This window comes from Neovison vison, chromosome 1, assembly GCF_020171115.1.
Source record: "Neovison vison isolate M4711 chromosome 1, ASM_NN_V1, whole genome shotgun sequence".
NCBI classification, from domain to species: Eukaryota; Metazoa; Chordata; class Mammalia; order Carnivora; family Mustelidae; genus Neogale; species Neogale vison.
The window spans coordinates 140,771,455-140,797,155 of record NC_058091.1 but is presented as its reverse complement, the minus strand read 5'-3'; the positions used below and the strand labels follow the sequence as shown (position 1 = coordinate 140,797,155).

General features: G+C 41.1%; 1 long non-coding RNA gene across 2 annotated transcripts; it reads right to left on the bottom strand.

Annotated features, from left to right (window-relative positions):
* Positions 1-13,413: 13,413 nt before the first annotated feature.
* LOC122913096 lies at positions 13,414-23,512 on the bottom strand. 2 transcript variants are annotated; one of them, XR_006385701.1, is made up of 6 exons: positions 23,321-23,512; positions 23,009-23,114; positions 21,282-21,383; positions 19,464-19,527; positions 18,017-18,388; positions 13,414-14,662 (listed from the first exon to the last, which is right to left on the bottom strand). It is a non-coding gene; the product is annotated as an uncharacterized LOC122913096 (long non-coding RNA). The 2 variants fall into 2 exon arrangements; XR_006385699.1 differs by having other exon boundaries at positions 23,009-23,512.
* Positions 23,513-25,701: the final 2,189 nt, after the last annotated feature.

Here is a 25,701-nt window from a genome sequence, read left to right as displayed (position 1 = left end):
ACTTCTTGAAGTAGAAAGAGAGATGTAATTCATCATGTGTGAAGAGTCCTCAGTAAGATTCAGTGAGTTCTGATCAGAAAACATAGATAGAAGGCACCAGGATGGCTTATTCAAAATTCAGAAAGAAAGACTACCAATCTGCCAAGAGGATACAAACCTATTATCCAAGGTATCCTTCAAAACTAAAGGAGAAAAGAGGCTATTTCTAGATAAACAAAAACTGAAAGAATTTGTCACTAGCAGATATACCCTACAAGAAATACTGAAGTGAGTCCTTTAGGTTGAAATGAAAGGATACTGAAGAGCAGCCCAAGTCCACATGAAGAGATGAAGATATAAATAAATAAAGGTAACTCCATATATAAATATAATAGATAGCATGAGTGTATTTTTTTGCTTGTAACTTTTTCTAACTTAAAAGAAAACTACATATAGCAATAATTAAAAACTTATATTGGTGGGTATGGAATGTATAAGGATATAATTTGTGTGACAAGATTAGTACCAAAAGGAAGGAAAAAATGGAATAACACAGAAACAAAGATTTTGGATATTCTTGGAATTATCTCTATTAATCTAAACTACATTGTTTTTTTAAGATGTCAATTACACCCTCTAATGCAAGCATTAAAAAAATTCAAAAATATATTTAAAAATAACAAAGTGGCAGACAAAAATCCTACTTTATCAGTATTACATTAAATGTAAGTGGACTAAACACTGTAATCAAGGTAGAGATAAACAAAATGGATAAGAACAAAATATAAACTACATGTTGTCTACAAATCATACTTTTTTTATTCAAAGACACAAATAGAATCATACATTTTTTTATTCAAAGACATGAAGCAAAAAGATGGGAAAAGTTAACTGTGAAAACTATAGCCAAAAGAGAATTGGAGTGGCTGTACTAGTATCAAACAAAAGAGACTTTAAGACAAAAATTGTAACTAGTAACAAGGAAGGACATTTTATAATGATAAATGGATAAATCAAGATGATAAAACAATTATAACAGGACCCCAAATCTATTAAATAAAACCTGAAAACTAAGGGGAGAACAGACAATTCAATAATAATGGTTGGAGACTTCAATACTTCATTTTTAATAATGGATAGAACAATTAGAAGATCAACAAGTATTTGAACAACCCCATAAACCAACAATACCTAAAATATATCTATAGAACATGACACCCATCAAGAGAAGTATACACATTCTTCCCAAGTACATGTGGAACAGTCACCAGAATGGACTATATGTTAGCCCATGAAACAAATCTCTAAAGTTTAAAGGACTGAACTCATATGAAGTATGTTCTCTGGCCCAGTGAAATGGAATTAGAAATCAATAATAGAAGTAAAGTTTGGAAAATTCACAAATATGTATTCATCATGTTAGTAGAATAAAGGGTAAAAAGTCACAAGATCCTTGACCTTGACATTGTGAGACTGAGCTCCATGTTGGGCATAGAGATTACTTAATAAAAAACCACAAGATCATCTCAATATATGCAGGAAAAGCACTGGACTCCAAAACCCTTCTATGACAAAAACATTCAACAAACTAGGAATAGAAGAGTAACTCCCCTCAATCTATCAAAATGGAAAGCCCACAGTTAGCATCATATTTATGATAAAACTAAAAGTTTGAAAGATCAGGAACAAAACAAAGATGTCTACTCTTGCTACTTCTGTTCAACATTGTACTAGAGCTTCTAGCCATGCTAATTAGGTGAAAAAATCAAAGGCACACAAATTGGGAAAAGGAAAAGGGAAAATTATACCTATTTGCAGACGACATACTCTTATACACAAAAAATAAGGTACCGCCTACAAACACACACACAAAAAAACAATTGGAACTAGTAAACAAGTTTAGCAAGGTGACAGGATACAAGATCAATATACAAAATCAATTGTATATCTACATGTTAGCCATGAAAATTTAAAGACGAAAATAAGAAAAACAATCTATTTATAACAGCAAAAACAAACAATACTTAGGAAAAGATTTAACAAATGGAGTGCAAGATTTATACACTGAAAACTATAAAACATCACTCAAGTAAATTAAGGAGGATCTATAAAATGGTATCGGGAGTTCATGAATTAACTTAAGGACTTAATATTTTACGATGGTAGGTAACACTCCCCAACTCAAATCTACAGGTTCAATACAATACTTATAAAAGTCCCAGCTGTTTTTGTACAAGTTGACAAGCATATCCTAAAATTCATATGGAAATAGATGACACCCAAAATATCCAAAAGAATCTTGAAAAAAAAAAAAACCCACAAAGCTAGAACCCTCAAGAGTACTGATTTGAAAACATACACAAAGTTATCTTAATCAAGACTACATGGTGCTGGGGCACCTGGGTGGCTCAGTGGGTTAAAGCCTCTGCCTTCGGCTTAGGTCGTGATCCCAGGGTCCTGGGATCGAACCCCACATCAGGCTCTCTGCTCCATGTGGAGCCTGCTTCCTCCTCTCTCTCTGCCTGGCTCTCTGCTTACTTGTGGTCTCTGTCTGTCAAATAAATAAATAAAATCTTTTAAAAAAGAAAAAAGACTACATGGTACTGGCAAAAAGATAAAATATATAGATCAATGCAATACAATGGAGTGTCCAAAAATAAACCCATGCACTTATGATCAGCTGGTTTTTTATAAGAATGCCAAGATAATTCAATGGAGAAAGAAGAGTCCTACCCTCTACTATAGCTGAAACAACAGAATACCATTAAAAGAATGAAGTTGGGCTCATCCTTCAGGCCACAGACCAAAATAAACCCAAAATGCATCAAAAACCTAACTGTAAAGGCTGAAACAATAAATTGTAAGAGGAAAACAGACATAAATCTTCATAACCTTGGGTCAATGGTTTCTTAGATATGGCACCAAATGCTTAGGCAAAAACAGAAAATGGGACTTACAATTTAAAATTGTTGTGCTTCAAATGACACTATCAAAAAAGGAAATGCAATCCACTGAGTAGGAAAAAAATGTGCAAATGATACATGCGATAAGGGACTAAGATCCAGAATGCAGAGAAACCCTTAAAACTCAGTAAAAGGGAAACCCACTTTTATGGTGGCCGAATTTTATATAAACATTCCTTTTTAAAAAACTTTTGAAATGGCCAATAATCACATGAAAAGATGCTTAATATTAGTTATTAGGGAAATACAAGTCAATACTCAATGAGATATAACTTCACGGCCACTAGGATGGTTATAACTGAGACAACAGACAACATCAGAGTGTAAGGGAGGATGCAGAGGAGTTGGAGCCCTCATACACTGGAAATATAAAATGTTGTAGCCACTTTGGCTCATATGCTGGAAATATAAAATGTTGTAGCCACTTTGGAAAACAGTTCGGCAGCATCTCAAAAATTTGAACACAGATTTACTCTATGACCCAGCAATTCCACTCCTAGGTATATACCCAAGGGACTTGAAAACACACAAAAATTTGTACCTGGATGTTCACAGCAGTGTTTTTCATAATAGCCAAAAAGTGGAAAGATTCTAAATGTCCCCCCAGCTGACAAATGGATAAACAAAATGTGATGTATGCATCCAAAATATTCTTCAGCCATGGAGGAAGTGAACTCTGCTATATGCTCTGCCATGGATGAACGTTGAAAACATGCTAAGTGCAAGGACACAGACACAAAAGGCCACACACTGTACTGTCCCGCTTATTTGAAGTTTCCAAATAGGTAAATTGACAGAGACACAGAGTAGATTAGTAGGTTCTAAAGGTTGTGAGGAAGGGATCAGGGACAATGACCATCCGTGGGGAAGGTGTTTTTTCCTCATGTGACCAAAATGTTCTAAAATGAGATTGTGGGGATGGTTGCACACTCCGAGTATACTAAAAACCACTGAAGTTTACATTCCAAGTGGGTTCATCTTTTGGTATGTGCAGCAGAGCTCTGTTAAAAAAAGACGACTTTCTGCCACTCAGTGATGCCACATCTAGGTACATATTCTACAGAGAAACTCTCAAAAGAACACATGTACAAGAATATTGATTCCTGCATCATTTGAGAAAATAACAGAAACAGATTAAAGATCCATCAACCAGAGAATCGATAAACTGTGATCTTCCTACATAGAAGACGACTCCACAGCAGTGTATGTGCCCTGGGGGACGTGTACAAATGCACACTGATTGAGAAGCTAGAAAAGCAAAGGATGCATCAGTTAAAAATACAAGATAGAAACCACAAAGGCAATATTACAATCTGCTTATAGATACACATAGAAGTATATAATATTCACCAGAATTAAAACTTCAAACTCAGGGTACTTGTTACCTCTGCAGATGGCAGGAGAGAGACGGGATCAGGTTAGTTACAGGGATTTCACCTACTTCTGTAAGATTTTTAACTTGTAATGAAGAAGGAGGAATAGAACGGACGATGGAAGGAGGGAGTGATGAAGATAAATCTGAAGTAGGACAAAATGTTATTGTATCAATGAGCTGAGTGGTGCTAAACACAAGATTTATTATATTAGTGTCTATGTTTTTTCTGTATGTGTGAAATGTTTTATAGTAAAATGAAAGACATGCTAATCTATACACACACACACACACACACACATAAGGATATGGATAAAGATAGAACCAAAACTTGACCAGATTTGTCTTTAACTCATCCTAATTTCAAAGTATAAGGAACAAAGGAATTAGGTCTGAAAGTGGCTTACTAGTCCACTGATGTATCTTGCTAATTAATTTCCTATGAGAGCTCTATAGAGACCTTTTTAAGATCAGTTTTACTGTCTGAAAAATAAATTCATGACTATTCCCAAATTTATAAACTATAACAAAATGTAAATAATGCATATCTGAAATTATATATAATTATATTGCTGAGATCAAGCCACTGTTTATATTTGTCTTTTTTTCAGGCTTTCCTTTATGCAGACATATATCTCTTTATGTAAAATTCAGGTCAGAGCACCTGGCTGGCTAGAGCTCGTGACTCTTGATCTTGGGGTCATGGGTTCATGTCCCATATTGGGCAAAGAATTTACTTAATTTTTTAAAAATAAAAATTTTTAAAGATAAAAATAAAATTAGGGTCATGTTCTCTCATGTATACAAATTAGATTGTCATTTGTCTGCTGAAAAGCTCCAATGCTTATCTAATACCCTCTCATACAACCTAAACTCTCTACTTAACCCTGGCCCTGAGACAACGTATCATCTAGGCTGGCATGCCTCTTCTCCCACTCTCCTGCCTATTCTACTTACACCTCATTAGCCTTCCTGTGGCACTAAGCTTACTTCCAACACAGGACCTTTGCACATGCTCTTCTTCTTTCTTCCTGGGACACTCTCCTCTCATAGGATTGTTTGAATTACTGTTCATCAAATACTCATTCACCTACCTCTTCTACTCTGGATGGGATGGGTTTCCCCTTCCCTTTGAGATTAGGCTTGATGGTGTGATTTGCTTAGGAATTTGCAGTAGAATGTCAGAAAACATGACACAAATAATGGTTTGCTTATGAGACAGGGTTTATCCTCTTGTCCCTCTGTCATCATCCCGAGGGGGGGGGGACATGCTCCAGCTGACCTGCTTGCCCAAGGAGGAGGAGACTCACATGATGACACAGATGTGAGCATAATTTTCAACTTGGTGCCAAGCACAGACAAGCTCAGACTGAAACAGCTAAACCCTGTCTACCTACCTCAGAAAGAATAAATTATGTGGAGAGAATTATTTTACCTTAAACCACTGAGTTTTGCAGTGATTTGTCACTGCATTATGGCAATTGTCCATGGATATATTCCACATCTCTGCATAGTTTAATCTTGCACTCCATTCAGATCTTGACGCATGTGCTCCCTCCTTGAATCAAGTTCTACCCCCTTGACTCTATCTTCTACTTATCCGCAATATTGATCATAATCATCCATGTATCTGTTTAATTATCTCCCATGAGAATGGAAGCTTATGAGAGCAGAGACTTGATACTGTACACGGCAGGCTCTCCAACGCCTCGAACAGTGCCTTGCACAGTTTTGTAGCTCAATAAATAATTATTAAGTGAGGGAATATTGTGACCTCCTGCTTTTTTAACACTTTTCCCAATTATTCCCATTTCCAGATCACTAGACACTTAGTTTACTTATTTTTGCTATCATTATGAAAATACCCTGGTACACAATTCTTTCTCAATACCCCTGATTATTTTCTTAGGATGGCTAAATCAAAGGTCTTTAGCAAATTTGAGATTCTAAATGTATTTGAACAAATTCCTCTCACTAAAGTTTGCGCAGATCTGTACAAATGTTCAAACTTTTGCTCAAGCTTAATTTTATATTATTTTAATAAGGAAGTTGAAAATGGCTCGTCACTGTTCTTTTCTGTATTTTGTAATGAGGAGGTTAGACATTTTTATATGTATGACACATTGTTATGTTACATTGTCACAATCTTTAAGAAAATGGTATTCTCCTCTTCTTTGCCAGTTTGAATAATTTTATTTCTTTTTGTTGTCTGATTGCTGTTGCCAGGACTTCTAGTACTAAGCTGAATGACAGTGGTGAGAGCAGGCATCCTTGTCACGTTCCTGATAGCAATGGGAAAGCTGTCAGTTTTTCCCCATTGAGAATAATACTCACTGTGGGTTTTTCATAGACAGATTTTATGAAGTTGAGGAATGTTCCCTCTATCCCTATATTTTGAAGGGTTTTAATCAGGAAAGGATGCTGTATCTTGTCAAATGCTTTTTCTGCATCAATTGAGAGGACCATGTGTTTCTTCTCTCTTCTCTTCTTGATTTGTTCTATCACATTGATTGATTTGCAAATGTTGAACCACCCTTGCATTCCAGGGATAAATCCCACCTGGTCATGGTGAATAATCTTTTTAATGTACTGTTGGATCCTATTAGCTAGGATCTTGGGAAAAAAAAACAAAAAATGGTATTCACGTCCTTTGCCCAGTTTTTCCATTAGTATGTTAAATTTTTTTCTACTGCTTAAGAAATCTTCATAATTTAAAGCTATTAAGCACTGTGGATTGTCTCAAACGCTACAAATAATTTATTCCAGCTACTTATTTTCCTTTAAATTTTAAACCACTTAAACATAAGTATAATACTGGCCTTCATAGTAGGGTAGGACTGAATTTGAATACCAGCTCAGCCTCTTCCTAACAGTATGATGTGGATTAAAGCTTTATCCTCACAAAACTTCAATTCCTCATCTGTAAAATGTGAAGACTAACACCTACTATGTAGACACATGGGAGGAGTAAGACAGATCTAGTGAGTTAAGGTTCTAGTTTTAAGCAACATTAACTCTGGGTAATTTAGGTGAAACAACATATTGGAAAGATACTGAGACAACTCACCAGGTTATGGAAAAGGTGCAAAAACCATCACAACCCCAAGGGTCCATAGCAGGAGCCTTTCCATGGACTACCTAGACCTTGGTCTCTACACTCAATAAATTCTTAGTTGAGACATCCAGCCTAATCCAGATCAAATGTCCTCCCCCTCTATAATTAGGAAGTGGGATCCGATTATAGAAAAGGTAGAAAGTCTGAGTCACACAACCCCTCCCAAATAATCAAGAAAAGGGAAGGGGAAGGAAGAGAGAGAGAAATGGAAGGAAAGGAAGAAGGAAGGGGTTGGGCAGGAGGGAGGCAAGCTACTCCTGTCAGGTGCTAAGCTCTATATCTGCCCCTTGGTAAGTTCACAAAAATAGTAGCCATTCATATACTATGCAACATTTTTCTCTGGATTTTATGCTTATGTAGAAAAGAAAGATTCCATTGAAGTCAGAATCTTGAATAAGTTTGTCATGGTAAGTTATCTTTTGCTCTTTTGAACTCATTCCCAGGAGAGCCAGCCTTGAATCAAGCTGAAAATCTTCAGTGTTCGAAGTGTTAATGCTTAGCAGTAACCACAAAGAAACAGCAGGCCTCTTCTGCAGACTCTGCTTCCCTAGGATAGACTGTGTATGTTTAATATTCTTGAATAGTACAGAATCCTGAATGGAACAAGTATATGAGGGTAACTCTTCAGAAGATCCAGTATTTCAAGGCCAAGGTAGAAATGCCAGAATATGAAGCTTTCAAATTTATGTAATACAACCAAGACAGAAAATCCCCCAAAAGGTATTATCCTTGGACAGGACTTAGCCCTTCCAAGACGTAACTCCCCACCCCAAAAATAGGTTTAATGTTATCTAACTCTCACGATTACTCTGAAGATTAAGACTTGATAAAAATAAGATTTAATTGGTAATGACTCATAATAGAAATTCACTTTCCCCATCCCTTTTCCCTGTGATTCAACTGAAAGCACAAAGACAACATCTGTTGCCTGATTCTATGTACATATATAAGTATATAGCATATAATAAATAGAATATAACAAAATCCATCATGTAATCATTTAAAAGGAGGCTTACAAACCATCCTGCCAGCATTCCAACATGTTATTCCTCACAGCAAGCCTGCAAGTTCCATCTCACAGATTAAAAAAAAAAAAAGTAAAATCTCAGGAAGTTTAAGCAAGAGCATGTCAAAATTCAAACTTGACTCTGACTCCAGAGCTCATGCATTTTGCACTAAGCTACATTACTCCTAGGAATAGAAGATGATCCATAAGGGATTATTCTAGAACTAGACAACACTGTAGTCAATTGCTCAAGACTGATCTGTTCAGCCAGTGCTCTGAAAGGACATGAAGCACCAACAAGTTGTTTCTGTATCTAACCTCAGCACCCGGCTCGGTGCACAGGCGACATTCCATACGGATGGGTACAACAGGTCTTGTCTGCAGTGTCATGGAGGAGAGACTCCAAATACCACTAAATACTTCTAGAAAAAGAGTTTGAGGAAACCATCAAATTTTAGCTTGGTGAAATTCCTTCATTCTCCCCTCTCCATCCAAAAATAAAAAAGAGGAAGAAAATGAAGAAAGAAGGCCCACCAAGCCCTAGAAATCTGTTACCAAGCGTTTGCACGCTGGTATCCTCTGAGCTTTGATTGTACTCTGATGGGTCACAGTACCTGTAGTCACCCTTTCAAAGAATCTGGTATTTCAAAGATGAAATGGTACACTCTAGGTTGCCAAGTTTTAAAATATCATAGACATAGAATTATTTGTAAGATATAAACATGTCAGAACATCAAAGAGATTATCTTAAAGTATCTGTGATTTGCATAAAGTCATAGCCCCAGAGGTAGTTCCTACAGTTCTCTGAACTGGAACTAAAGAAGGATATGGTATACATGTCTATTTTATTTTAGCATTTGGAGATGAATTCTTTTCAACCACACTTAAGGAATAGAGTGTATCAGATTCTTAAAGGGAACACCAAGAGGGCTTCAAAATGCACATAGCAACTCCTCTCTCCAAAGCATGCCATCCAGCTAGATTCTGAATGAGAGAGTGTTCCAACAGGATTGGCATCTACCCCACCCATCCCTGGAGGAGTATGGTTATTAAATTATTTTTCAAAGACTCGTCTTCCCCCCCAGTCTTCGGAGGCAGTACAGCTGGGAGCCATTAGCTGTAATCAGTGGGCAGCCAGCAGAAAGAGGAAGCAGTGGGGGAATGCTCTGTCTTTCTGGAGCAGCCATCTGGGCAGAATGAATTTGGTTTTAAACCCTAGGGGGTGGAGGAAGTTATTGGGATCTTGTTATATTTGGACTTGACTTCAGATCCTAAACAAAAGGTCTTTTTTCACCCAAGCTTTGCTTTCTGGAAACAGGAGTCAAGAGGAAAAGTAGTAAGCTAGTGGCCATCTCTCAGGACCTTATGATCAATGCAGACAGAAAGTCAGAATGTGAAAGCCAGACACTAGCTGGTCAGGAGCGCATTTGTGGCTTAGAGTTTTGAAATAAAGGAGGAACACATCCTACCATGAGCAGTCTGTCTGTCTTCCCTGCCCATGTTCTCAAAGAGAAACACACCCCTTCCACTCCACCCCCAACAAAAAGAAGAGTATGCTTGTCTTTTAAGTTCTCCATGCACATAACAAGATCACTTTTGACTTGTTTCAAAATAGAAGTACCATATCTTTCATTTTGTCCTCTCTCTCTTCTCTGAGGATGTTGACGTTATGTGTATTCAATAAAGAGCAAGAACGCACTTTTGAGGCCAGAAACCTGGGTTGGATTCTGGTTCTGCTACTTAACAACTGTGTGGCCTCTGCAAGCTGGTTCAGCTCCGGAACTCATCCCCCTCATCTGTAAAATAAGGGTAAAAAATAGGTGTATCCTAAGGTTGCTAGAATTAGTGATACTGTGTGCCAAACACCCAGCATACTGCCCGAACACAGGAGCATCCAACAACTGAGGACTATTCCTGTTTTCATTATTTATAACCAAGGTTTTAGTAAAGGTGGTAAAATTCACCAAAGGATTTCATAGGATTTTGAGAAAACCCACAGAGTGAGTGAAACATGCTTCATCCCTCCAAATCAGGGGGATCTAGGGACCCAAATACCACTTGTAGATGTATTTTGGCCTCCGGGGGTTTTCTTTTTTTTTTTAAGATTAATTTTTATTTATTCATCTTATAGAAAGAGAGCGTGCAAGCAGAGCTAGAGGGGCAGAGGGAGAGAAAATCTCAAGCAGACCCTGCGCTCAGCACAGAGCCCGACATAGGGCTTGTTCCCATGACCCTGAGATCACAACCTGAGCTAAAATTGAGTTAAACACCCAACTAACTGTGCCACCCAGGTACTTCTAGAGTTTTCATTTTTTTAATTTATTGTGAGCTTCTGAAAATGCAGATTTCACATTAAAATATCTATTTCCAGCCTCCCTTGGAAAACTGAAAATTTAACCACTCCAGGCCAGCATTTCTTGAATGGCACAAAAGGCTAGCACTGACTGGGGACTGTGCCCCTCAAATAGATGTGCTCTTCAGTCTGCCATAGTCCCCTCCCTCTCAACTGTGCGATTCTGACCCTGCTGCCCTGACTCACCTTTTGAGGCATTTGAATCTGGGATACCTCTTCTAAGCCTCTGTCCCTAAGTGCAGAGGGTTGAAAGTAAGGAAACATGAAGGTGCTTCATGAAGAATGCTGTTAGTAGCTGTAGGTCATGAAGTGGAAAGAAAATCCTCTGGAGTTAGGGGATTAGTAGGACACAGGGCACCAGACCCAATAATTCCCCCAGAAGCTTGGAGACTTGTCATTTAATTTCCACAAGTCTCAAGTTCCTGACAGGTAAAAGGCAGCTAATATTTACTCTGACATTTCACAAGGTGGATACAAGGATCAACTAATGTAATTTATGTGAACAAACTGCAAAATGCTTTGTATAAATGAAAAGCAGATTATCAAAAAATGGACACAATATTCAGAAGAAGAAAATCATTTACTAGATCATCTCTAAAAGATCTTTCTGGGAAATCACACTACTAAAAGAGATCTTTAAAATACCTTAATCTAGGGGCACCTGGGAACTCAGTGAAGTATCTAACTCTTGGTTTTGACTCAGATCATGATCTCATGGTTGTGAGATCGAGCCCCATGTCAGGCTCCACGCTGAGCACGGTGTCTGTTTGAGATTCTCTCTCTCCTCTCCCTCTGTACCCGGCTACCACCATCCCGCTTGCACACATACTCTCTCTTGCTCTAAAAAAATAACTTAATCTAGCCCTCAATATTACAAATGAGCAATCTGAAACAAAAGAAGCAACTCTCAAGAAGCTTATAATTTTTTTTAAAAGCTTACAATACAGTGAAAAAGAAATATTTGGAAAAGGTGTTCACTAAAGAGAGGTCTAGAACCAGATGAACCTCTACTAAGTCCAGGAGTAGAAATATTCACTGGGAGCAAATGTTTTTTAAATAACTTACACAGTTTCTGCCTTGGATTTTAAACTCTATGGGTAATGGGCATTTCCTCACTCTGGAGAAAAGGATGGAACAGGACATATGCTAAATAAACAGGCACAGAAGGTGTCTCTCCCCTTGAGTGCTGAGTTCCATGGATGGGACAAGACAATTTGCAGAAAGGAACTATGTGTCTTCTAAAGAGGGATAACTCAATCCAAACTCTTAAGAGTCATAGGACATCCGTCAAGAAGGATAAGAATGACCCTACCCCAGGGTCCACTGGCAAGAAAGGCAACTCTCCAAAGGAACTCACCAAAAATATAAGGGGTTGAAGATCAAAGCAAGGATGTAAGAGTCTGGTTAGTATGAGGGGAGGCTGGAAACCCTTTCATGCCATTTTGGATCTTCCTAAGACAGGATTGGATACACAAGAGATTTATTCCATGAAATGGTCCTCAAGAGTACAGGGAGGAACAAGAGGAGGTGAGGGGAGAGCCTAGACTAGGATGTAGCACTCACACTAGCCAAGGGCGGAGGGAAGCAAGCAAAGGCAAGTCCTGAGAACTTGGGAGAAAATCTGGAACCATGAGTTGGGACTGGGTCGGAAGTTTTATCCAGAAGAAGTGGGAAGTATCAAGGTTTTGCGGAGGGGTGATGCCATCAAAACTATTCGGAAGAGCACTGTGACCAGAGCCCCAGGACTGGTGGTTCAAAGGCAGAGAAACAGACCTGCGGGTTATGGAATTAGTTTAGGCAAACTAACAAAAGGACGGAAATGATTATAATACCAAATATGGGAGAGTTGAATAATAGGGAAATAGAGAATACGCAAATTCCCATCACAGTGATGGTTTCCAGAAAGAGGGACTCCAGAGACAGGATGGAAGTACAGATAAGAAACCAGTGTAAGCAGCTTTTATCTTAAGGATTCTATATTTGGACTAATCCTGCAGCAAATGAGGTTAAGAAATGTTTATGTTAGAAGATTTGCATGTAGAGCACTGTTTTCCTCTTCTTGGTTTCAGGGCAGCCAGACAGAAGAAATTAAGTGTAATTAAATATAAAAAGTATCAATTAGCACTGATTTGCCCATCCTCTGAGAGAAATGGCCAGTTGGGACGGAGTGATCTAATCCTCAATCAAGCCTCAGAAGTCAGAAAGCAGACATCCATCTCATTCCAATGGGAAGACATCATAGGAAAGTCAAGGCTCCCCGATAAGCAAACAGGATTTCTACCACCCCCTTCAGGTCATTATGACAGATAACGTAATAACATTTGATGTCCCGTTAAATTATGCTCACAAATCTGACAGCCAGAGGTGAAGTTGATGAAGTTCTAGAACCTAGATGAGGTTCGGTGGGCTGAGGTCCGGAGCCGATGACCAAGAAAGAATTCTTAAGACATCTTTGGTGCAAAATGGTGGTTTATTAAAGCACGGACCCATGGGCAGGACCCGTGGGCAGGAAGAGCTGTAGCCCACGGTTGTGGGAGAGGGCAGGTTATGTACCTTGGGGGAAGGTGAGGGGAAGGGAGGGTTCAACAGAGCTTTCATATGCTAAAGAGGGCCTACAAGGTGCCGGATACCGGAGGCCTTGCCCTTGGGGCTTGATCAGTGAGCTCTCCAAGACAGAAGAAATTTATTTCATTCCTTTGCCAAGCCACCTTTTAGGACTCCCCCCAGTGATACCCTAATTCAAACCCTCAGCCAGGCAGAACATCCTCCTTGTCCTCCTGTGGTGGCCATGCTCTCCAAGCAACCCACAGATACCATTCCTCCAATTCTGCCACAGCGGTTGGCCCTGAGCTTGTTGGCGGGACCAGTGTGACCTCCATGTGCCACAAGAAAGCTCTGGAAGCTCTACTTTCCAGAGGACTCTCAGGATGACCCCTGCTGTTTGAACTTACCAGCTCTCATCTTCTAACTTCTCACCTACCTCTCTGTTTCCATCTCTCCTCCTACACCCCTGTCTCGGTTTCCTGGGGCTGCCATAACACAGAACCACAAACACGGTGGCTCAAAACAACAGGAAATTATTCCCTCACAGTTCTGGAAGCCAGACGTCTCAAAGCAAGAGGTCAGCAGGGTTGCACTTCCACCAAAGACGCCAGGGAAAAGGCTTTCCCTGCCTCCTCCAGCTTCTGATCCCTCCAGGAGTTCCTTGGCTTGCGGTCTTGTCTGTCTCAAATCTCCCTCTGCCTTTTCCCTAGTAAGGAAGCTTATCATTGGATTTAGTGCCAGCCCAGATAACCCAAGGTGTTCTCCCATTGGGCCGCTTAACCTAATACTCCTGCAAACGCTATTTCCAAATAAGTTCACATTTGGATGCAAGAGTGGGAGAGGAACAGGGTAGCCCACTCATCCCACTACAAGCCCCACACTTCTAGAAGGGCTTAACCCTTGTCTGTGAAGGACACCCTTCCCACAGCTTGCCCAGAATCCCCGAGGTTCAGGAAGAAGATTCGCTGGGTTGGCCCGCTGCGCACTACAGGACCACAAGGAAACTTTGTTCCCTTCACCCTGGGGCAGGCACATGCTCTCTCCCCACCACGAACTGCTAAGAGAGATCTAAGTTCACAACCTCCGACTCCACTGCCATGTATGGGAGGGAATGTCTTCAGTCTCACTGAACTTTTCCATCTCTCTCACCAGGAAGAAGATCTTAACTTTCTCTTCTCTCACCTCCCCTGGAATTGGTACATTACACTGCATGGCAGCATTTCCCAAACCATGATCTACAGATGATGATCAGGGGACGTTGTCGGTTGTCCTAAAGGTAGAGGCTCGGAGAGGTGATGACACAGGAAAGCTTATTAGCACTCTGACAAGCCTGTAGTTTAAAAAAAAAAAAAAAAAAAAGTGGTTAAACTCATTTAAACTAGTATTTCCCAAACTCTTGACCTTAAAGAATTTCTCTTTTGACATAGTGTCTTGAGATTTCATGGAATACTAATGGCCTGTAGAACACAACTGGGAAATGTTTTCTGAAAATACTGGAAGTGTCATAAAATTAATACACAAGTTATTTTCTTCCTGTTCCCGACATTGGAATACATAGCTGTATTTTAAGTCCTCTCCATATTACATAGCTAAAATTAAAGTCTTAATCTGGCCAGTTTTGATTTTTCTACTTAGAGCTGAGTACCCTGAATTAGCTCGCATCTGTCGAGGATGAAGGCTCCGAACCGACACAGAGTAACCCTCAAGATATTTCTGAAGGCAGTGACCCATCTTCATCCTGCCCCAGCCTCCTCCGGATCCCGGAAGCTTGTGTAAAACAAGACATCATCCTCGGAGTAAGAGCGAAGCCATGAGCTGTGATGCTCTCTTGTACACCCCTGCAATTTATGTGTGGGAAGACTAACCCCTAGTTATTCTTCCTTTTACAGACACAGGATAAGATTTCAGTGATTATTTAAATTTTTGATAGAAAAAAAAACCATTACAAATTACATAATAGATAATTTCCCAAGCTTTCCATGAGCCATTTCAGATTACAAAGCTTCATAACTTTAAGTGCAGATACCACACATTGTTCAAAAAAAGGCACTTTCTATGCACGAATGAGCCTGGTCACAGGTTTCCCCTCCACTTCCCGAGAAGGCAGCCCAGGGTGTTGGATGAACACTGACCCAGGAGTCCAAGGACCCGGGTTTCAGTTCCACTTGCGTGATCGCACACAATTCTTTCTGAACTTGGAGTCTCTTTCTGGAATTCCAGATACGCACAAAGGATGTACCCATACCATCAATCCTTGTTAACTGAGAATTCTGTATTTGCAAACCCACCTATTTTTAGTATTTGTAACCCCCAAATCACTACCCACAGTGCCTCCGCAGTCCTTCACAACCCCAACGTGCGTGTTACCAGCTGCCAGTGAACAAGGACGCACTCTGCCTTCTGGTTTCAGCTCTCAACTTCTTGCCACATTTCCCACATTTTTTGTACTTTCTTGAGGATTTCATTTTTTTTTAATGATATCACTGCTTACAGAGGCCCCTAAATGCAGCACTGACCTTCTGTCTAGCATTCCTTGAAGGCTGGGATAGATCTTAAATATGTGCTAGAAAAGCTTTATCAGGCATGAGTTACAGTGCTATTGGCCAAGAGCTCAATGTTAATGAGTCTACAATATATATATTAAATAAGGTGTCTTTAAACAAACACACATAAAATAAGGTTATGTATCAATCAGCTGATGCAAGTTTTGTGAGCAGATACTCACAGGGACTTAATCCTGTATTTGCCCTAGTGACGATAGTTCTGCATTCACGAATTAGACGTTCACGACTTTATGGAACATAACTGCCATGAATAAGGAGGATCAACTTCATATCCCCAGCCTCATAAAGTAGCTAGGATTCTTAAATGAGAAAATTATATTTATTCAGCCATATTGAACAATTACAGTTGACCCTCAAACAAGGCAGGGTTTAGGGGCCCCAGCCCCTCCTCCCCCTAAAGATCCACATATAACTTTATTAGTAGCTGTTGGCCAGAAGCCTTACTGAGAATAGTCAATTAACACCTACTTTGTATGTCATGTATTATATGCTCTATTCTTGCAATAAAGCTAGGGAAAAGACAATGTTAAAAGAAAAATACACATTTATCGAAAAAAATCCACATATAAAGTGGACCCCACACACCAGGCTCTATGCAGACACTGTTAGACAAATTTCTGATATCCTCTAGACATGGTCCCTCATCCCATGAGGGCAGAAATAGGAGAGCATTTGGAAAATATTACAACTTTAAACAGTAACTTATTATGTTAACTTTTGTGTTAACATTGGTTTTCCTAATATCAAGGCTATTTAAAAAGTTCACCTACAAAATGTAGGCTATGTTCTAATAAAAAACAGAATCAGACCAATAAATATAGAGAATAAACAGATAGTTGCAGGACAGGGGGGTGGGCAAAATGGTGAAAGGGGAGTGGGAAGCACAAACTTCCACTTATGGAACGAAAAAGTTACAGGGATGAAAGGTAGGGCATAGGGAACATAGTCAAGGTACCGTGATAGCGTTGTGTGGGGATACTTGTAGTGAGCGTAGCATAAATAGAGTTGTCTGCCTGCTAGGTAATACTCCTGAAACTAAATGTAACACTGAGGGTCTGCTCTACTCCAAAGAGGTTTTTTTGTTTGTTTGTTTGTTTGTTTTTAAGATTTATTTATTTATTTATTTATTTTCCAATTTATTTATTTTCAGAAAAACAGTATTCATTATTTTTTCACCACACCCAGTGCTCCATGCAAGCTGTGCCCTCTATAATACCCACCACCTGGTACCCCAACCTCCCACCCCCCCCCGCCACTTCAAACCCCTCAGATTGTTTTTCACAGTCCATAGTCTCTCATGGTTCACCTCCCCTTCCGATTTACCCAAAAGCACATACCCTCCCCAATGTCCATAACCCTACCCCCCTTCTCCCAACCCCCCTCCCCCCAGCAACCCTCAGTTTGTTTCGTGAGATTAAGAGTCCCTTATGGTTTGTCTCCCTCCCTATCCCATCTTGTTTCATGGATTCTTCTCCTTTTTTTTTTTTGTTTGTTTTTTAATGTAGGCTATGTTCTTATGGAACCAGAAAAATTTGCAAAGTTATGTTTTTGCCAAATCCCCTAATTTAAGCCATAAAGATGAAGAAAGAAAACCTACAAAAAAAATTTTTTCAAGAGAAGCCTGGGTGGCTCAGTTGGTTAAGCGACTGCCTTCAACTCAGGTCACGATCCTGGAGTCCTGGGATCAAGTCCCACATTGGGCTCCCTGCTCGGGTGGGGGGGGGTCTGCTTTTTGTGCTGACCTCTCTCCTCTCCTGCTCTCTCTCGCTCTCACACACTCTCTCTCTCTCTCCCCCAAATAAATAAATAAAATCTTATAAAATTTTTTCAGGAAAACTTCAGTATTAGGTTCGGGCTCATCAAATGTTCATGTTACAATAATTAAGTAGCACGAAACCTACAGGTCATTTTATAAAGAGAAGATCAAAATTCCCAACAGTCTTTTAAAAACTGAACTTGCATCAGGGACAAAACAGTTGAATGATAACTATGGGGTCACCAAAGGGTCACTTTGCCTCATGTGTCCCGGCGGCAAATCAAACGCATAAAAACAAGGCTGATCTGGGGAGGGAGTTAAAAGTAAAAGCACAAAAGTACAGAAGTAAAACTAAGACATTCACCTGGAATGAAGGCCCTTTTCCACACCACTCCAAACACAGCCACGGCCAAGACACAGGAAACAGCCAAAACAAGTCAAAGGACGTAGGGTAAATGCCAGTAAGAACCTATTTCAGCCCCTGCCCCATCGTTTGGGGCCAGTTTTCTCCATGAGACCAGGAGTCTTATTACGGAGAATGTGGTGAATGTTCCAGGTGTTGCAATCCCACACTGAATGGTTACGCAGCTTCTCCCAATCCATTTTCCCCAACTCCACCATCAGCCGATTGAAAGGACTTGGGTTTTGAAAACTCATGTGCTTCGCTCCCCTGGGTGGGTAGGCTGCTGTGTAACAAAGAACATGCCGGTTCATCTTCCCCTAGCACTAGGCGCAGCTGGAAGGAAAGAAAAGGAAACCCATTTTAAAACACTTTAAAGCTACTCTCTATTCCAGACTATGAGACTGCTCTGTTTAGGGTCTAAAATATGCTTACTTTAACCCATCTTTGTTGACACAGCCACAAACTTCAGCAAATACTGGAACCAGACTCAACTAGATTTCTTGTAAACTTTCGTATGCGAGCAAAATCCCCCTTTGATTTTGCCTAATGTTCATCTGCTGTAATTTTTTTTTTTTTACCAAGTTCTGAAAAGGAAATCTGGCATTCTCTATCCTGTATTTTATGGTAAATACACACACACACACACACACAAGCAACTGGACAAGACATCCATTAAGCTATAGTAAGTTTGTCTCTTCATTCTCTCAAAAGCTCTTTCCTGATAGTCATTTGTCTTTGTCTTATAAACAGTCCTTCTGATCCATGGCACTTGGACTCCCAAAGGAATGAGGATGATTCAACTTGCACTGGGGCGGGGGCCGGGGGGCGGACAGAAAGCCAAAGCTTCAGGTAGTAAGGTAGGGGTGTGGCTGGCTAAGTGAGGGGCTTGCCACATCTTTCTCAAAGAGCCCACAGCATGTTCACATCTGGCCGACTCTCCACTCGGAGAATTGTGCTGTCTTATGTACCAAGCCAAGGGCTCGCGTCCACCATCTCTCTTACCTGGTATCATGCAGGGGGACCTTCCTCATGCAACAACCAGCTCTGTAGCCTCAGGCTGATCTCTGGTCACTTCTAAGCTTCAGGATCTTTCCAGAAAATCTCTGAGTAATACCTTCTCTTCCTGAAAGCTTACAAGTAGACCCTTCTCATTTTAGAGTCAAGCTCCCTGACCATGTATCAGATCCTAAAATGGCTCTTCCTGATGTGAACACCCCTGACCTTTCTTTCTTCTCCCTTCCACCCTTTCCCCCACTGGCTGGCAGCCCCATCTCCAGCTGGCTAGAGACTCCCTGACCCCAAATGCTCCCCACTTCTTCATCCCCATGTATCTGTTCCAGCTTCCCTGTCTTTCTAGATTAACCTCCTTCTACCTAGAATATTCAGACCTAGTTCTCAAGGTACTTACTCCATTCAGCCTTCCATGATTTCCTCCAGAAACAAATTCCTTCTCCCTCCTGTCCACTCAGTTCCTATGGAATGCAACACATTCATGATGGTGTTAAAGTTATGTATACATAATGTCCTCTTATTAGACACTGACAGAAACCTCAGTTTACCCCTATTTCTAGCTCCCTCTCCTCTCCACCCCAAGTCTCCCAGCTTCACAGCTTTGGCACAAGGTGCTTTCTACCTGTAACAGCTGAGACAAGTCTCTTTTAGGACCTGCAATCCAAACTCTCTCTCGCAGTCACAACTACAAGTATTGGCAGAAAGGGAAAGCCTCAAATACACGATGAAATGTCAGCCTTGAAGTCAAATGGGGGGGGGTCATAAAATTTAATGTGCTTCTTTCATAGGACGATAGATTCCTACCAAGTAACAAACAAAGATGCCAACCATAGGTTTTCCTTTCTTAGAAGCCAAACACCTCGCATCTCAAAAAGTCACATAGGACTTTAATCAATTTCCTTGCACGCATGTAATGAAATACCCAAGCAACAAGGTTTTCAGGAAGGAGTGGGGTCAGAAGACCTGTGTCTGAAGCCTTGAGCATATAGCTCACTTTCCTTCTCTAGAGCTTCCTGCAAAAGTCATGGCCCACAATGCCCTCTCTGCTCTGGTCCCAGTTACCCGCCCCCACTGTTGGGCACCTGCCACATGCAGTAGCTCACCACTGCCTGGACATGTTGGGCATCTCCTCCACTCCATGCCTTTGTTCAGTGCTGATGCCCTCCTTCCTCTCCTCTGCCAGATGGAGACCTCTGACGCTCTGCTGGCTGGGGCCTTTGTCCCCATATCTATGTTCACATACAACTTTATTTAGTACTCAGGTATCATGTGTGATTAGTTGGGTTATCTATGTGGCTCCCACTGCCCTAAAGAATGATGGCTTACCCATCTTTAATCTCCAGAAATTAGCATGGTGCCTGACACCTAATCGTGTCTACTCATACCTGTCCTCCCATTTCCATGGTATAGAAGTGTCACTTTGAATGTCTAGGCAGTCCTAGACCCAGAATCTCACCTAGTGGGACCATGTAGGCAGCTCTCCCCATAGTACACGAGCCAAAGGGACGTTTGCCCATTTCAGACCAAACTGGTGAAGAAAGGTCTATGCCCCTCTTCACCTGCTGTTTCCTTTCACCAGCTGGAAGCAGATTTCAAGGCAGACACGGTCACAAAATGGAAGGACCCAGAGTCCTTGAGTCATGACATGGAGGAAAGCTTCCCATCAACTAGGAATACCGTCACTAGATTGTTACATGAGCAAGAAATAGACTTCTATTTCATTAAACTGCTGAAATATAGGGCTACATTACGGTGATTTACCCTAACACTAATTCTCAAAAAATGCATTATTTCATTGAATTAGAGAATTCTGGATAACAATGCTTAGTCCCTCTAAGGTCTAAATCCTAAAGGAGAAGGAAGGAAAGGGGGAGGCAGAGGAAGGAAGAGAGGAGAGGAGGGTGGGATGAAGGAAAACGCAAACGTATGCAATGAACCATTGTAGTCAAACCACCACCTCAAACGTAAGCAGTCGATACGCTCGTCATCAATGGAGTACGTTATAAACAAGTCACTTGTTAATTTTGCTGAAGTATCCACAGTGCCTAAGCATTCCGTGACGCAGAGCGGACTTTCAATAAATACATGAATTAACTAGTAAATACAATTAGCATTAATAACAGGTCTTTGCTTCCATATAAAATGACCCCAAGAAACTACATCTTCCTCAGCCTACAGATCATGGTACTTAATCAGGTATGAAACAATTTCTCACCTCCAGAGGCTTAAAAAAGAACACGGAAGACGAGAATATGCAACTGGATGTCTCTGATGTGTCGTGTGCTCCTTAGAACTCACGTTCCCTTAGGGCTTTCTTCTGAAATAATAGCATATTGCTTGTTATTAAAGAGTGGATACTTGGTGGCTGGCTCTGAAGTAGAGAGAAAGGCGGCATCTTTCTCCCTCCCTTACCCTAATCTCCAAAACAAGTTCCTTATTAGAAGAATTTTTAGAAAAACCTTCAGAAGATATTTTTGGGGAGGGAGATCAGGAGGAAGGAGAGATTTCTAAACAGAAAAGAATCATCCAACCTTAATATCAAGTAAGAGAAGGGACCACATGTGGTGATGAGACCAATTTAATCTACATCCTCCAGTCCAATGGTCCAATTATTGCTGTGTGTGTGTGTGTGTGTGTGTGTGTATATATATGTATATATATATATATAGCTAAATTTTGCCCAGTCCTGCTAATCAGACAGCAACTCACTGTGTCTGTTTATCTCTAAACCATTACCCAGTTGTACAGTAAATCTGCATTTCCAGAGATGGTCTAAAATAGAAACCCATGCTAGCTAAATTTGTTTTGGGACATATCAGGCAACAGCTAGAAATTTTTAAATGACCAACTTGTATTCCACCGAGGCACTGAATGAATTGATTAGGGAAAAGCTAAAAATTGAATAGTATTTTCTGGAGTAGGCTAAGGTTAGTGCTGCCAGTGAAAATATGTAACTAGCAAGAGAACGGCTATCCATCAGAGCTGATTTTCAAATAGAAATGTGGAAAAAGATACAATTTCATTGAAAAGGGAAAGGTCTTATTTTCCCATCGAGATGCCCCTTTCTAACTCGGTCAATGATATAATTAAGTCCTCCGAAATACACGCAAACTCCCAGCACTAAAATTATGACCAGAGAGAACAGGTCTTCTCAGTAGCCAGAGGTCAGAGCTCAGTCACGACCCCCTTTGATTGGAAGATGCACACCGATACTCGGAGAAGGGTTGACCCCCCATGGACCAATACCGGGTGACTGATGGGTTTCTAATATGGAGTGCGTCGTGCTGCCTTGAGAAGAGGGCTCTCTTGAGAGACAAGCCCGGCTATTGTCTGGCCGCGCTCCTGTTAGCGAGTGCCCTGCGGTAACCTTCATGCTCTGAAATACTCATATTGGTTATTTCAAAGTTGGGTGCAGAATTGTGCTTTCCCGTGTCTGTCACTAATGACTTGCAGCTGTTGCTAATCTGTGCCTCTGATTTCCTTTGATTACTATGTGTATTGATGCCTGTGGTAAATAGGCATCTGCCAGGTGCCGGCACAATCAGGGGAAAAATATAAAAAGTTCCCTGTTTCAAATTCAATGTGACATTGTGCAAGTTGAGAAGCAGCCATTTAACTATTCAGAGGAGCCCGCTTCCTGGGGCACCTCCGGCCTCCTGGCCAGGGACATTCCTCCCATTCCCTCTCTCCCCCATGATGCTGACTTTCTTTAGGATTGTTTTCAGCCAGGAGAAGCCTGTTTCCATACCACATGACATCAGCAGAGCAAAATATCTCAGTTGGGTGGTTAGGACCCAAGTTACCCGAGAGTGAGTAGCTCCCTCGGCCAACGTACGCTTTGAAGAGCCTCACCTGCCCCAACAAGTTCCTAGAAATTTCTCTGCAATGGCTGTCCTATGTCCCTGCCAAACCCCCCCACCACCACCGAGGAACCCCTCTTACTCGCCATCTCCTTCAGGAAAATCAGGCATTAATCTTGAAGAAAACCGAGCAAGATGGAGGCTTTTCCAGGAGCGATGCAACAGTGATCGTGATCCAAAACCACCACCTGCAGGTCCAGAGTTAAGGAGATTCTCTCAAATGCTTTTTCTTGAGGGGGTTTTGTTTGGTTGGGTTTTATTCTGGTTCTTCGGGAAGCTACAGACAGCAGAGCTCATCTACTTCTTAGCCTCCCACAGCATATAACATGGAAGAGGGGAAGGAGCCTGTGGTGTCCCCAAGTGGGGCTTTTCCCTCATGGCTTCCTCGACCCACCTTCACTTGGAGCAGTGAGAGATGGTCTCCGGACAGCAGATGCTGGCTCTTCCTGCACCTCAAGGAGAGGTACTCTGCTGTTCACTGTCCTCTCCCTCCTCCACCTACATATCATGAAATCGCTAGCCATGCCTTGGCAAGTTCACTGTCATTTCATGTTCTTCACAAAAAAATAAGGTGGGGGGCGCCTGGGTGGCTCAGTGGGTTAAGCCTCTCTTTGGCTCAGGTCATGACCAGGGTCCTGGGATCGAGCCCCGCATCAGGCTCTCTGCTCAGCAGGGAGCCTGCTTCCCCTTCTCTCTCTGCCTGCCTCTCTGCCTACTTGTGATCTCTGTCAAATAAATAAATAAAATCTTTAAAAAACAAACAAACAAAAAAAGCTGTTGTTGATGCCCATCTGTTATGTATCATCGCTAGGAAACAGAGAGAGTCGGGTCTACACTGGAGTTAGTTGTTGGGTCACAAAATGGAGCGCCCCAAAGAAGGGACCAAAGACGGAAGGGTAACCAACCAAATCCTAGAACACTGGGATAAAAGCCCACAAGATCCCAATATACACTGACATTAAACAGGCCATTCGAAACTTATAAAAACTTAACAAGAAAATGAGCATCTGATGGATTTTTTTTAATCCCTACTTGGGCAATTTTAAAACCCAGACTGTGGCTGGGAGACTGATTTAAAAGCAGACCTCACGGATGTTTTTTCCTGTTTGATAGAAGACCAAAGTGACCACTCTGAACACTTAATCCCAAAATGGTTTCCAAAAAAAAAAAAAGACCGTATGCCCCAACAGTACAGAAAAGCAGTTCGAACATATATGAAAGAGGACCTCTTACCAGGTCAGAAGAAATAATTATAAATGCTTCTTGGCTCAGTGATGAATCATCATGTGGATACTGTGGGATTCAGAAAGAAGCCTCTGCATCAAGCAAAGTACCAGATTAATCATAAGAGGATATAGAGTAACGTATTAACAAAATTGTGTGCCAACATTCTTGGAAAGAGATACCATTTCCTGGGTATTCCAACAAATACTTCCAAAACATTTTTTTACTACACTGCATTTTATGACAATAGCTAAAACACAACTCCCGGGTCCGAACTAGAAGCAAGTCAACATCTAAAAGTGCCTTGAGAGATTGAAAGAAAATACTAAGACGCAGAAAATGCTGCCAATATGAGTGGCTGGAGTTGAAGACACCGGAGATGTGACTTCTGCCACTGCCTTTGAATCAGATGCTCACACAGTGAGCAAAAGCAGGTCTCTCTCACAGACAGCTGGAGAACAGATGGAACCCGGTGACATGTAGACTTGATAATCATCTAGAGAACCAGTAGGAAAAGGCTGGCGAGGGACACGTATTACTCTATTAATACCAACCTGCACAGCCACCGTCCCACTGTCCCCACTCCCTAGAGGAAGGCAAGGTCAGGAGAAACACTCACAGTCTCACAAACCAGGGCAGTGAAACCCTTGACATCCCGGTTCCGTGATGTGACCTTTTATTACCAGCAGCCTCACTGATCGGCTTTAAATTGCTGTCCACACATCTGAACAAAGTGAATTCCGGGGAGCCTGTAAGAGGAGATCCATCGAGGATCTGGACCCCGCACAAGCAACACGGCTGAGCGGAATCCTGTACCGGCAGCAGAGCCAACTGCGGCCAAACGAGTAGCCAGCTGGATCCTTTGTCTAGCAGGCTCCCTCCTCCATCCTTGGCAAAACTCATGCCCAGGGGCTTAGAGGAATCAGATCACCGAGGAAATCCAGGAAGTGTGAACTGGGGAGTTGTCCCCCTCAGTGTGCTTCTCACCACTGGGTAGAGGCGTGGGCATATCGAACGCTTAGTGACCCCACTTCGTTGAACTTGGGTCACTGCAATGACAAGTGCCTTTCCTCCAAACAGTCACACAGTTTTGTGCCTGGGTTCCCAGAGAGTGACACAAGCAGACTTATCGCTGAGCTGCGAAGCAGATTAAAAATGTAATAAAATTAAAATCTATTTTGAAAAAAAAAAAAATGCTCGACATCGTATGCTCTCTTTTAAAGATTCCTAGGATACATTAGCACATTATGGACTCTGGGGAGTCCTGGAGTTCAGTAAAACTTAATAGTGTTTAATCTAGAATTTTCTAAATATATTTGATGGAAAATTCCTTTATACAGGCAACCCCTATGAAAAATATCACAAAAGTATTTCACGGCCATTCTGTCTTAATATAGTCATCTTTCTGTATCAAAACAGAACATTTTATTATCCATAAGTTGGCAAAAGTACAGAATACTTCTATGCTAGATTGTCAGCTATATAATTGGGTCCATAAACTGGCTATAATATTTAATTATTAAACCTTGGCAATAATCAAGAGGAGACAAA